We start from the raw sequence: 12,940 nt of genomic DNA, 5'->3' as shown, positions 1-12,940 counted from the left end.
GAAGTGATCCCAGAAGTGATTATGGGTTGGGCTTTAAAAGTTCTTTCTAGCCAGAGGACCATTGAACTGTGAATTGGGAGGAGCAACAGAGGCCAAACATCGAGAGAGACAGAGAAAAGCAAACAATCAAAAATCAATACATGCTGTTCGGGCTTTCAAGTATGCGAAGCACCGCGTGGGAAGCATATTGTATATCATTGAGGAGTTTTATTTAATACATAATACGCGCTCTGGTTGGGTAGTTTCTCAGCCATCTGCCAATAGCGTCCCTTGTATGAAATCAACTCGGCAAACCAACTGAGGAAGCATGTACCATAAATTAAAAGACCCATTGTCTGCAGAAATCCGCGAACCAACAAAAAATCCGTGATATATATTTAGATATGCTTACATTTAAAATCCGCGATGGAGTGAAGCCGCGAAAGTCGAAGCGTAATATAGCCAGGTATCACTGTATTTTATTTTAAGCAGGTAAATGAGACACCTGTGACCTCAAAGCAAGTAAAACGATTCACTCGAAATGATCCAGTACTGTCTAAAGTAATGGACATGGTTCTTACTGGTAAAAGTCCTAGTACTTTACCAGAACTAAAACCCTACTCTTCTAGGAAAAGTGAACTGTCTGTGCAGGCAGGTTGCCTTCTTTGGGGTCGCTGTGTCATCATTCCACCACCACTGCAGAAACTTTTAATCCAGCAGCTACATGCAAGTCATGTTGGTATTGTCCGCATGAAGGAGATTGCAAGAAGTTATTTTTGGTGTCCAGGAATAGATGAACATATTGAGGAGAGGGCCAAGGCATGTTCTTCTTGTCAGAAGATTAGAAATGCCCCACAGCTGGCACCGCTTCACCCATGGGACTAGCCTGAAAGGACATGGCAGCGCATCCATGTGGATTTTGCAGGTCCCTTTGAGGAAAAGATGTTCCTGGTGGTTGTAGATGCCTATAGTAAGTGGCCAGAGGTTGCTATTATGCACTCAACGACTGCTGTTTAAACAATGGAAAAGTTGGAGGAATTATTTTGTCGTTATGGCTTCCCAGAGCAACTTGTGAGTGATAACGGTTCTCAGTTTGTGTCACAGGAATTTGCCACTTTCCTACAAGTCAACGGAATTCTGCCATTCGCTCTGCACCACACCATCCTTCCACAAATGGTTTAGCAGAAAGGTTCGTTCAGACAATGAAGCATTCACTGATGGCATTGCAAGATGAAGGCTCTCTTCATACACATTTGAACCAGTTCTTACTGTCTTATCGGAATTCTGAGCACAGCACAACTAAAGTTTCACCTGCCATCCTAATGATGAAAAAACAACTTCATACAATTTTTGATTTGCTAAAGCCACCAGAAACAAAACAAGTGGTACGTCATCATCAACAAAAGCAAATTGAACATCGAGACAAGAAAGCAAAAGACAGAGTTTTTCGTCCTGATGACACTGTATTGGCTCGAGGTTTTAATAACAAATCCAAATGGATTTCTGCCACCATAATCAGTCAGAGTGGACCTGTTTCTTACACTGTCCGCACTGCTGATGGCACTGTTTGGCAAAGACATGTGGATCAATTGTTGCAGGCTTCACCAGCACCCACTGAACCACCAGAGGTGGACTGTCCTGAATTGAATTATGACGGTAGTGAAAATCAGTGTCCTATTACTGAGGAAGAAGTGCCACCTATGGAAGTATCAGAAACTCCATCACCTCCTGTGAATGAGGAAGAGTCAGCTAGAAAATCTACAAAACCTCCTCAACTATTTCACTTTGAACAGGCGCTCACACCGAACGTCATTATCCTGCTCGACATAGACAACCTCCTAACCGTCTAAATTTATAAGACTCACTTTTAAGAATGGGACAGTAAATTACCCTCTTCCTTAAAAAAAAAAGGGGGTCAACTCAGATTTATTGGGTTTATTGTTCTCGTGCTGAACAAAATGTGCACTTTTCTGTTAAAGGGGGGAGGAGTATATTATGTATCTTGCCTTTGTTAATTAGCAATGTTAATAACTTAATTTACATAAAGAAATGTGGTGTTCTTAGCCTTGTGGGAAAAAGAAAGTGTTGTTGACACACATTCGAAATTGAGTAAAGAGCACGTTGTGTTACCTGTGTCTCTGTAGTTATTATTTGTTGGAGTTGGAAGGAACACAACACCCTCCTGTCAGAGAACCCGAGTGAAGGTGCAAATTGCAGACAGTAACAAGACCGGTGACCAGAGGTACTGGGGACATTACGATAAGAGCGCCTCTTGGAATGAGACGGAGTCTTAAGTAGACTTGTAATTAAAAGGGAGAGGTGGAAGTTTAGTAAAAAGGGAAAGTACCTCTCGGTTGGGGAATCGCTAAAGTAAAAGGACATTGAGCAGTGTGAAGTGTGAAATGATTAGTGAGGTGCTGGGAATGCTGAGTTAGTACACTTCCTGGAACGAGACTGAGTCTTTTTAGAGGCTCAGAATAAAAATAAAAAAGGGGGGAGTGGAAAAAACAGGTACAGTAGGTGGTAAGCACCTCACGGTCGGGGAAAGCACTGTTACGTGGGAGGGTGAGATTCTTCACTCTGATAGTCTGGTTAAATTCCTGACTCAATGGGTTATATCTGTCGTTGAAACCATGAGCGGTAACCAGCATGACTGTTTGTCCGCTAAAGAAGGAAATTGCAGACAGTGATCCGGGGAAAGGAAGGGATTTGGTGTGAAGCGACATTGGGGAGATCACAATGGGGAAAGTATTAAGAAAGAAATCGAAAAAACAAGGGTGTGAATGAGAAGCCTCTGTTCGGAGGATTGTTTCGGAAAACATACCAAAGGGAAAAAAAGGCAGCTCTCCAAGACACTACATAGAACAGAAAACTGGGTTAGATTTAAAAAATAATGTAAATGGTGGAATAAACAGAGCGAGGGCAGGTGGCGAGTAGAAGGCTCTGGTGATATGAGTGAAACACAGGAAGTTAGAAAGATTGTATGTAGAAATGCATGAGGGTGCTGTAGTCGAGGGCCATATAGAATGAAAATGTTTGATAGATGGGAATTGATAATTAAAGATAGAGCCCCGAAAGCGATGCAGAAGTGCAATGAGGGACTGCAAAGCCAAATGAAAATTATAGCAGAAAAAGAAAAGCTGTTCTTGATAATGCAAGAACCATCCCAAAAGTCTGGACAAAAGAAGGAAGAATAAGTAAATAAAAATAATATAAATAAAAAGAAGAATAGATTATACCTTTATTTAGTGACAGCATGTGTTTCCCCTCCCTATGAGGACAATAGTCCATCACCACCCCTTGGGGCAGCTGGAGGAATTAATGAGGGAGAGGAAGAAGATGATCCCGATGATTTCTAAGACGAACAGTTTCAGCCAGAGAGGGATGAAGATCACCACCAAACTCAGTTACGATCGGTGCAAGCAAGTACTGCGGCACAAAGACATGGCTTGGGAAAAGGGATGCCTCACAAGCCCCAATTCTGACCCCTCAAGGTCAAACATGAATATGAAAGGACGGAATTTCAAGCACCATTAATACAAGTGCCCTATCCGCAATGTAATGTACAACAGCCTGACTCAGATTAAAACCGCCCCACCTTGATGGTGCAAAGAAACTGGGACCTGCAAGAATTAAAAGAGGTGGTGCAGGATCGTGGACTATCTTACAAACAGACTTCAGTATGTGCGTCTCCGGAACTGCAGGTCTGACATTGTGGTCAGCAACACAGGAGCGCCGCAGGGGACTGTACTTTCTCCGGTCCTGTTCAGCCTATATATATTGGACTTCCAATATAACTCGGAGTCCTGCCACGTGCAAAAGTTCGCTGACGACACTGTTATCGTGGCCTGCATCAGGAGTGGGCAGGAGGAGGAGTATAGGAACCTCATCAAGGACTTTGTTAAATGGTGCGACTCAAACCACCTACACCTGAACACCAGCAAAACCAAGGAGCTGGTGGTGGATTTTAGGAGGCCCAGGCACCTCCTGGACCCCATGATCTTCAGAGGTGACTGTGTGCAGAGGGTGCAGACCTATAAATACCTGGGAGTGCAGCTGGATGATAAATTGAACTGGACTGCCAATACTGATTCTCTGTACAAGAGAGGACAGAGCCAGCTATACTTCCTTAGAAGACTGGCACCCTTCAACATCTGCAATAAGATGCTGCAGATGTTCTATCAGACGGTTGTGGCGAGCGCCCTCTTCTACACGGTGGTGTGCTGGGGAGGCAGCATTAAGAAGAAGGACGCCTCACGCCTGGACAAACTGGTGAGGAAAGCAGGCTCTATTGTAGGAGATTATGGAGAATATTATATTATGGAGAATCCACTGCATCCACTAAACAGTGTCATCTCCAGACAGAGGAGCAGCTTCAGCGACAGACTGCTGTCACTGTCCTGCTCCACTGACAGAATGAGGAGATTGTTCCACCCCCAAACTATTCAACTCTTCAATTCCACTTGGGGGGGATAAACGTTAACATTATTCAAAGTTATTGTCTATTTTTACCTGCATTTTTATTACTCTTTAATTTAATATTGTTTTTTGTATCAGTATGCAGCTGCTGGAGTATGTGAATTTCCCCTTGGGATTAATAAAGTATCTATCTATCTATCTATCTATCTATCTATCTATCTATCTATCTATCTATCTATCTATCTATCTATCTATCTATCTATCTATCTCTCCATCTATCTATCTATCTATCTATCTATCTATCATCTTCCATCTTCCATCTCTCCACCTACACCTATGCTGTTTACCCTTCAAATCTTTTGGTTAGACTCGCTCCCCTCATCTCTCTGGGCACAAGAGAAAAATTATTTTGTCTGAATATCTCATGTTGATCCCTTGGTCATTTTCCCAAAGTCATCCTTTCATTTACATTGTGCACAATATCCTTTTTCGCCTGAGGCTGAGGCCGGTACAGTAATCCCTCGCTATTCGCGGTTCACTTTTCGCGGATTCACGACTTCGCGGATTTTATATGTAAGCATATCTAAATATATAATGCGGATTTAGTTAAGGGGGTGCTATTATTCCGAACCAATACTCTCCTGTGAACTCTCCTATTCTACCAGTTTGAAAAGCAGATGGCTCATGGTGGTTCATTCAGGACCTACGTGGAGTCAATGCTGCTATACACCCTAGGACTCCTATAGTCCCTAATCCTTCCACTATTCTCTCCACAGTCCTGTCCACTGCTATGTGGTTTTCTGTTATTGATCTTGCGAATGCTTTCTTTTTCATTCCTGTTCACTCTGAATCCCAGTTGTGGTTCGCATTCACTTTTAAAAGGAAGCGCTGGACCTGGACTGTGAGGCTGCAGGAGTATACAGAGGCTCCGTATGTGCGTGTGTGTGTATGAACAAGCATTAGCAAAAAAAAAATTTGGAAGGGTATTGACAAAATATCCTGGTGCATTATGTAGATGTTTTGCTGTTATGCTCTGAGGCCCAGGAATAATGTGAAGAAGACACAAAGGCTTTGTTGGTCTTCCAGCAGAAAACGGGCACAAGGTGTCCCGGAAAAAGTTGCAACTGGTTGAAAGAAAAATGAAATACCTGAGTCATGATTTGACTACAGGGGAATGTGCACTGGCTAATGATAGGATCGAGGCTTTTAAAATTTTACCTCGTCCTACTACAAGGTGGCTGGTTGTCCGTCCTTGGAATGTTAGGATATTGCCGGCAATGGGTTCAAGATATTACTGAAAAAGCACAGCCACTCCAAGACTGAGAAGGCTTTAACTGATATTAAATAAATTTTAATGTCTGCGCCCGTGTTAGAACTTCTGGACTAGTCTCGTCCTTTCACTCTGTTCGTGGACGAGAAAGGGGGGTATATGACTGCAGTACTAACTCAACAACAAGGAGATAGACAAAGACCGGTCGCATGCTATTCTAAAAAAACTGGATCCAGTGGCCGCTACAATCCCGGCCTCTTTGAAAGCAGCTGCTGCAACAACAGAGGCCGTATTAGCATGCTCAAATGTTGTTAAATTTGAGTCTATTAACTGTTATGGTACCACATGCTGTACATTCCATCTTAGTACAGGCAAGAACATCTCATTTGACAGGTGTGCTTGTGGTAGTGAAGTGTCAAGCTCACAAGGGGAAAACGAATCCAGTGAGTGAGGGAAATGCACAAGCAGACATGTGGGCAAGGAAAGCCACCCGGGATCCCACCTCATCACTAACCTCTTTATTTCTACAACAAAAGGAGGAACAAGAGTCACCCAAGGATGCAGTTTTATCTCTACAAACTGTAGCAACGGAAAATGAGATAAAGACGTGGCAGAAAGAGGGCAGAAAAAGACCTGAAAGGAATTTGGATCCATCCATTAACTACACATCCATTTCTCCCAAAAGCTTCCTTTCCAGGTATTGCAAAGGCTGTGCATGGTCTGACCCACGCTTCCAGAGATGCAATGATGGCACAGGTGCAACAATCCTGTCATGCCCCGGGGTTTTCCAACTTTGCTGATCAGTTCTGTAAGAGGTGTACATTATGCCAAAGATTTAATGTAGGAAAAGGCTTGCAGGTAAGGCAGGTTTGCCTCAGAAACTGCAAGTAAATACTCTGTAACAAGAGCTGTCTCAGTGGCTGTAGATTGATGGAGGGATGATGGAGCATGTATATTCCACCTTAAAATTAAAATTGGCAAAAATCTTTGAACAAATAGGCCTATCTTGGCCTGATGCATTGCCTTTGGCTCTGGCTGGTCTGCAGGGAAGGACTCATCGCCAAATAAGACTCTCACCATTGGAGATTCTTAGTTGCTGCCCCATGCTAATGTGCTTTCTGCAATGTAAAGTTACTCTCCACATGGTCGACAATGATCTTGCATCTTTTCTTTCAGGTCTGTGTAGTGCCTTACAGACAGTGCATGAACAAGTGAGGGAAACGTGGTGAACTACCTTATTACCAGAAACGTACATTACTATACCAAATGGGACTTGAACTCTCATTAGAGACACACGGTGAAAACAATGGCACTAGCCCAGGTGGAGAGGACCATTCCAGGTGTTGCTTAGCACCCCACATGCTGTGAAGGTTGAAGGACTCCTTTCTTAAATGCACGTCTCTCACTGTAAAAAGTGGACTGAAACATCAAGCTGTTGCTATTTTTTGGATTTTCTGTGTTGGGACTTTCCTAGAGGATAATCTGAGGTATAAGTTGTTGAAGGTTACTGTTACACAATTAAGAACAGAGTCTTGTTATGCATGTGCCACTGCTAAACCCTATTTCCTAGTTGTACCCCTTCCCTATAACCTTTTTCACTTGTGATATTTTTAAGGATGCACATAACTCTCCCGGTTGCCCTTTCAAGTGTATCTTAATGTCAGGAAGTACACGCTAGAAATGCTCCTAACTGAAAAGTGAGGATTGTGTGTGTTGTGTTCAGCAACAGTCACTGAACTTTAATTCCTAACAACACTGCTCCTAATTGATCCTTTACTACAGCCCTTAAACAAGTTAAAGTCACTCCAAAAAGAATTTACTGATTATGTACCTACTGCACCTACGTCAATTTTTGACTGGTTCCATTCACTATTTTCCAACTGGAAAGTGTCCCTTACTCAGTCTGCTATCACGGTAGGCACTATCCTTCTTAATGTCTGTCTATTCTTTTGTTGTGCACTTCCCTGTGTCCGTTATCTCATCACCCATTTTGTAGCACATCAATTCCTTTTTATATCTCCAGGTCCTGAGTATACAGATCAGATAGATGACACCCAATGCTTTAACTATTCTTTGGATAAATAATAATAATAAAAAAAAAAAATGAGGGAAATGTGAAAGAAAATTTAACTGTTTGCAAGCTACTAAAGTTTAAAAGCTGTTTTATTACAATGGTAGGTTATTCATATAGGCGTCTGTCATAAGATAAGGTGAAATAACCTGAACTTGGGTAACTTCCTGTAAAGGAATGTGTCCGTTAGACACAGGAAAGATGACCATTCCTTTTAAAAGGGGCCCCTCTTGAACTCGTATACAAAAAAGAAATGGTTGGCTGATTTTGGGAAATGCTTAGATGCTGTTTCATAAGTAAGGGGGAGGGAGAAAAATGAAAATAAAAAGCCAACTGAAACCGGAAAACTTTGCTCTTCTGCTTTGCAAAGCATGAATCCACGTACTCATCTGTGACTGAATAAAGACTGATTCATTGAACTATTCCTGTCTTCCTTGGGGGTTACTTCCACAACAGACATCACTGAGTTTACAGTGCTGTCCAGTTGGACAATATAATAATCTTTTCTAGCACATGGGAGGATCATCTACAACATGTCTTGGCTGTGCTCCTTACTTTTCTAGAGGCAGAGGTCTAGAGGTCTGAAAATTAACTAAAAAAATGCTATTTCGCCTGTCTAAAGCCAAGTTTTTTTGATATTTTTTTTTTATTTTGATATTTTTTTGGGCAGGGCCAAGTCAATGGACCAAACTGGCTGTCATACAAGATTGGCCTCGACCAAAAACAAAAAGGCAGGTTCTGCATTTTTTTTAGGTCTTGCTCAGTATTACCATAGGTTTGTGCCTAGTTTTTCTGAAAGTGCCACACCTTTGTCGGATTTAACACAAAATGCCAATGGCGCACATGTGGTCTGGAATCTTGCTGCCAAAGCTGCATTCACTGAGCTAGAGCAGACACTGATATCAGCGCCTGTATTTCTCTCTTCCCTTCCATCTCCAGACAGAAGATTTTGAAACCGTTCTTGGTACTGTATTAAATCAGAGCATCGATGGCACCGAACAACTAATCTTGTACCTAAGTTGGAAACTGTTGGACCAGGAAATCAGCTATGCAGTGGTGCAGCGGGAAGCTGTAAAACTTAATTATTATGTTTTGGGCTGCAGGTTTACCATTATTATAGGTCATGCAGTGAATGGCTACTCCTAAAAAGAGTAATCCACAGGTAACTTGCTGGTTCCTCAACTTACAGGGGTATTGCTTTAAGGTTGTTCTGCATACCAATGCCAATGTATTGTCTTGGGTTCACAACCTCTTGGCTAGGTCTGCTCCTCCTTATGGTAGCAAGCTAAATAGAGGGTCATATCAGATACATGGGCTTGGAGAGTGTTACACGCTTTTTGGGTCTATCTAAAAATGGTACAGGGAAGTCAAATGATGAGGCACACTAAGTAAGACTAATTTCTATTTTTCTTAGAGTGGAGGAGGTCTTGCCAGAGCACAAATGATGTCACTTCCCATCTCTTGATTCTAACCCCTCCCCTTCCACCCTCCTTCACTCCAAATGCTGACACATCACCAGAAGGACAGTATCAGTCTTGACAGGAACTCCAAATAGAGCTGAGCTGTCTGAGAAGGAACCCAAAACAACATCTTTTCATCACTTTGCTAGTAAAAATTGTAATTGCTTTTTGTGTAATTTTTTTAAACTTCTAACAATATGCAGGGTTACCCGTGATACCCCAACACTTTAACTGCTCTCTGTATTTGCTTTACACCATTTTACACCATCTTGCTTTAACAGTAAAAACACACTTTTCTATGAACTGAAATCAAAGTATTGGTGGATGAATTACAGGAACCTAGCAAGCCTAGTATCTCACATTAATAAAAGTATTTATAATGGCCTTTTCTCTAAAGAAAGAAGTTTTTCAGATTCTTAGGGTGGGCCGCATACCCACCTCACTGCAGGAGAGCAACACTGATGAAGACATCTTTGACTTTTACTGAATCTGACAAAACGAGAGCGGATTCCCAAAAGATTTACCAAGATGTCTTTTATTCTTTAAGTTGTTTTTGATAAGTAAGCAGTACTTCCCACAAGCCTGGACTAAGTGTGGTTTGAAACATAAATCTTAGTCTTTAGGTTATTTGTTCAATTGGAAACTCAGACGGTGACAATACATGTATATGTACAATAATTTCAACATACTGTATACTGTATGAACATAAAGCAAATAGGTCCACACAGCATAGGGAAATGCTCATTCTTTACCAGCAAGCATTGAAATACATTAGAATTGGCCCTAAATTTAACCTCAGACCAGTTTAGCAATCTACAGACTGATGTGCAATGGCCTTATTTCTAGTTATAATATTTGTTTTTTTGTTTTCAATTAGCTGTAGCAAATTATTTGATCAGAAAGAATAATTCACACCGTGCACTGTAAAGATGTATTAAGATACTTTATGGGATAACCAACTGGAACGGAATATGAGGCACTGGAGGTTGAGCTACAAGGGTATTGCTAAAACCACGGCTCCTTTTAATCTTTAGTCAAGTTTTTAAATTTTTTATTAGTCATTATGTTGCTGTTTGTCATGATAGAATAGTATTTATTTAAGAATCTGTAAAAACCAAATTTGTCCTGAGGGACAAATAAAGTGCTATCTATCTATCTATCTATCTATCTATCTATCTATCTATCTATCTATCTATTCTCAATTGAGCCAAAGTATTAACACATGTCAAAAATGTATACTTTAACAGTACATTGGTATGGTGTTTACTATAAAAATTTGCTATAAAAGGTAAAGGTTGCTTGTTAGTGAAGGAAATATGAATAGTTTCCTTACTACTTAAAATTTTTGTTCTTTCTTTGCTTTCCTGCTTACTGTCACTGTAATGGCTCAATATTTAAACCAAATATAAAAATATATCTACCTCAGAACAAAAATATTCATTCTTGTAAATAACAAAATGAGGCACATGTGAGACCAAAGTTGATTTACACTAGCATAAGATTCTTTTTATATTAATTACATAACTGTATGCTTTAGAATTAATTACAGCAGTAGCATGTTAAAAGAGTATTCTATTTTGACTCATTGTCAGGGAGTGCACTTGTCATTAATAAGCCTGCTGCAGTGTTTCAGATTGCCCTAATTAGTCTGTTAATTGCCACATGCTAAAGACAATCAAGGCTAATTATGGTCAGAGTGCGCTCACTCAGAGGAGTTCTGCATGAGGTAAAGGATACAGCAATTAAATGAGAGAAACCTTAAGAGTGGAGGTTTGTATAATTCAACATAATAGGTTACTAAACAGGAGCAGCTAAGAGTCACATCCTGAGCCTGAGTATATTTAGTTGCGTGGATGTCAGTAAAAGGTATCCATGGTTTAAGGGTCAAAATGGTCTGACTGATACATTAGGGCAGACACTGCAGATTGTGCACCCATGCTTTCCTTTTTTTTCATTTTGTACAAAATTTCTCAAACTCTGCTTTGTAAGTACAGTCACAATTATAGACACCTTTTTTTTGAAAATTGAGACTGTCTGGAAAAGACTGCACTATTATTTTTATAAACACAATCAAACATGGTATAATATAAACTTCGTTGTTTTAATTTTGGATAAAACAAAGCATCCACTTTTTATATTTGATGTTGGCTCTATTATTAAACTATTAAAACGTTAATAAACATGCTTCCATTTTCATAAAAATATTTTGTTCTTTTCAATGGACAGTACAGTTTATTATTTATTAATAAGGCTTTGTATACAATGCAGTTAAGTCAGCTTTGCTTTTTGGCTTTGTAACATCCATCCATTCATCCATCCATCCATTTTCCAACCCGCTGAATCCGAACACAGGGTCACAGGGGTCTGCTGGAGCCAATCCCAGCCAACACAAGGCGCAAGGCAGGAAACAAACCATGGGCAGGGCGCCAGCCCACCACAGATCTTTGTAACAGCACATGTCTTACAGCTATTGATCTCTTTTCAAGCTTGCAATTAATTGCAAACCTAAATAAGTTATGAAACAGAGACTGGTTTTTTGATTCCTAGGATGCTGTGAGACTCTTGACAAAGTTCAGCTCGTCTGCTTCCTTTACAAATGACTAATGACTTTTTAAAAACCATGCAGTTTCAAGCTTTAAATTTGTAAAAGCTGATGTTGCTCAGGGTCTGATCTGTGTTTTTATCATCTCATTAGACTAATTACTTAAGTGTTCCTGAAAAGTCCGTGGGTGATAAAATGATGTCTTTTGACTCAACATTTAGCTCATTAAACCTTACAGCCATATGCTAAAAAAGTCCCATGGCACAGACTGACTGTTTCTGGAATGATGAATAAATACAGTATGTGTATTGCCTTATGTGGAGTAAAATAATCTTTCTTTTTCAAATGAAAAGTTCATTAAGTATGTCTATAAATACACATGTAGATTAGTTAATGCTTCATGCACTGTTATGAGTATATAGTCCTTTGTGTCTTATTATTTTTTTCTATTTATTGTAAGTCTTGTAGTATTTAAACTCCCTCAAACTGGAGATACTGTTCTTTGAATGAATTGATTTGGCATATTGCATATATATATATATATATATATATATATATATATATATATATATATATATATATATATATCACACTGCTGGCCATTAAAAGTGCAATACCAAGAAAGACATGAGATATCAAGACAATATGTATATTGCAGATTACACATTACATGGCTGGTATGTACAGTTAAAGATGCTGGATGTGTCTCTATACATGTCCAAAGATCATTCGTGGTAACTGTATGGTCATTGTCCAACCATGTCCCAAATGTGCTCAATGGGGGACAAATCCAGTGAACATGCAAGAAAATGAAGAATTAGCACATGATGGTCATCCAGGAATTGTGGGACATTTCATGACACATGTGGTCAGCTGTTCTGTTGGAAAATGGCACCAGGAAACCTTTGCATATACAGTACCACCTTAGCCTCCAAAACCTTTGTGATACAGTATATTGCTGGCTGGTCATTGGACCACCAATACATATGAGGTAGGAATGGAAATGGAACCAAATGTCACACCACACCCTAAAATGTTGTGCTGGGCCTGTATGGTGCTGCAAAATGCTTTTTGCCATGGCGCCTCCATACACAGATCTGTCCATCATGGTGCAGTAAACTGAACTGTGACTCATGCACTAACACAATACAATGCCAGTCATCCTGCCAAACAACCATGATCCTAGTACCATTGTAGTC

At 40.3% G+C, this 12,940-nt stretch overlaps 1 pseudogene; it reads left to right on the top strand.

The window, feature by feature from the left end:
* The first annotated feature begins 464 nt into the window (after nt 1–464).
* Nucleotides 465–1,881, top strand: LOC127527942 (uncharacterized protein K02A2.6-like; annotated as a pseudogene).
* The last annotated feature ends 11,059 nt before the right edge of the window (nt 1,882–12,940 follow it).

The sequence above is a fragment of the Erpetoichthys calabaricus genome, chromosome 1 (assembly GCF_900747795.2).
Source record: "Erpetoichthys calabaricus chromosome 1, fErpCal1.3, whole genome shotgun sequence".
Classification (NCBI taxonomy): Eukaryota; Metazoa; Chordata; class Cladistia; order Polypteriformes; family Polypteridae; genus Erpetoichthys; species Erpetoichthys calabaricus.
Note: the sequence above shows the minus strand (reverse complement) of the source record. Positions and strands in the feature narration are given on the sequence as shown.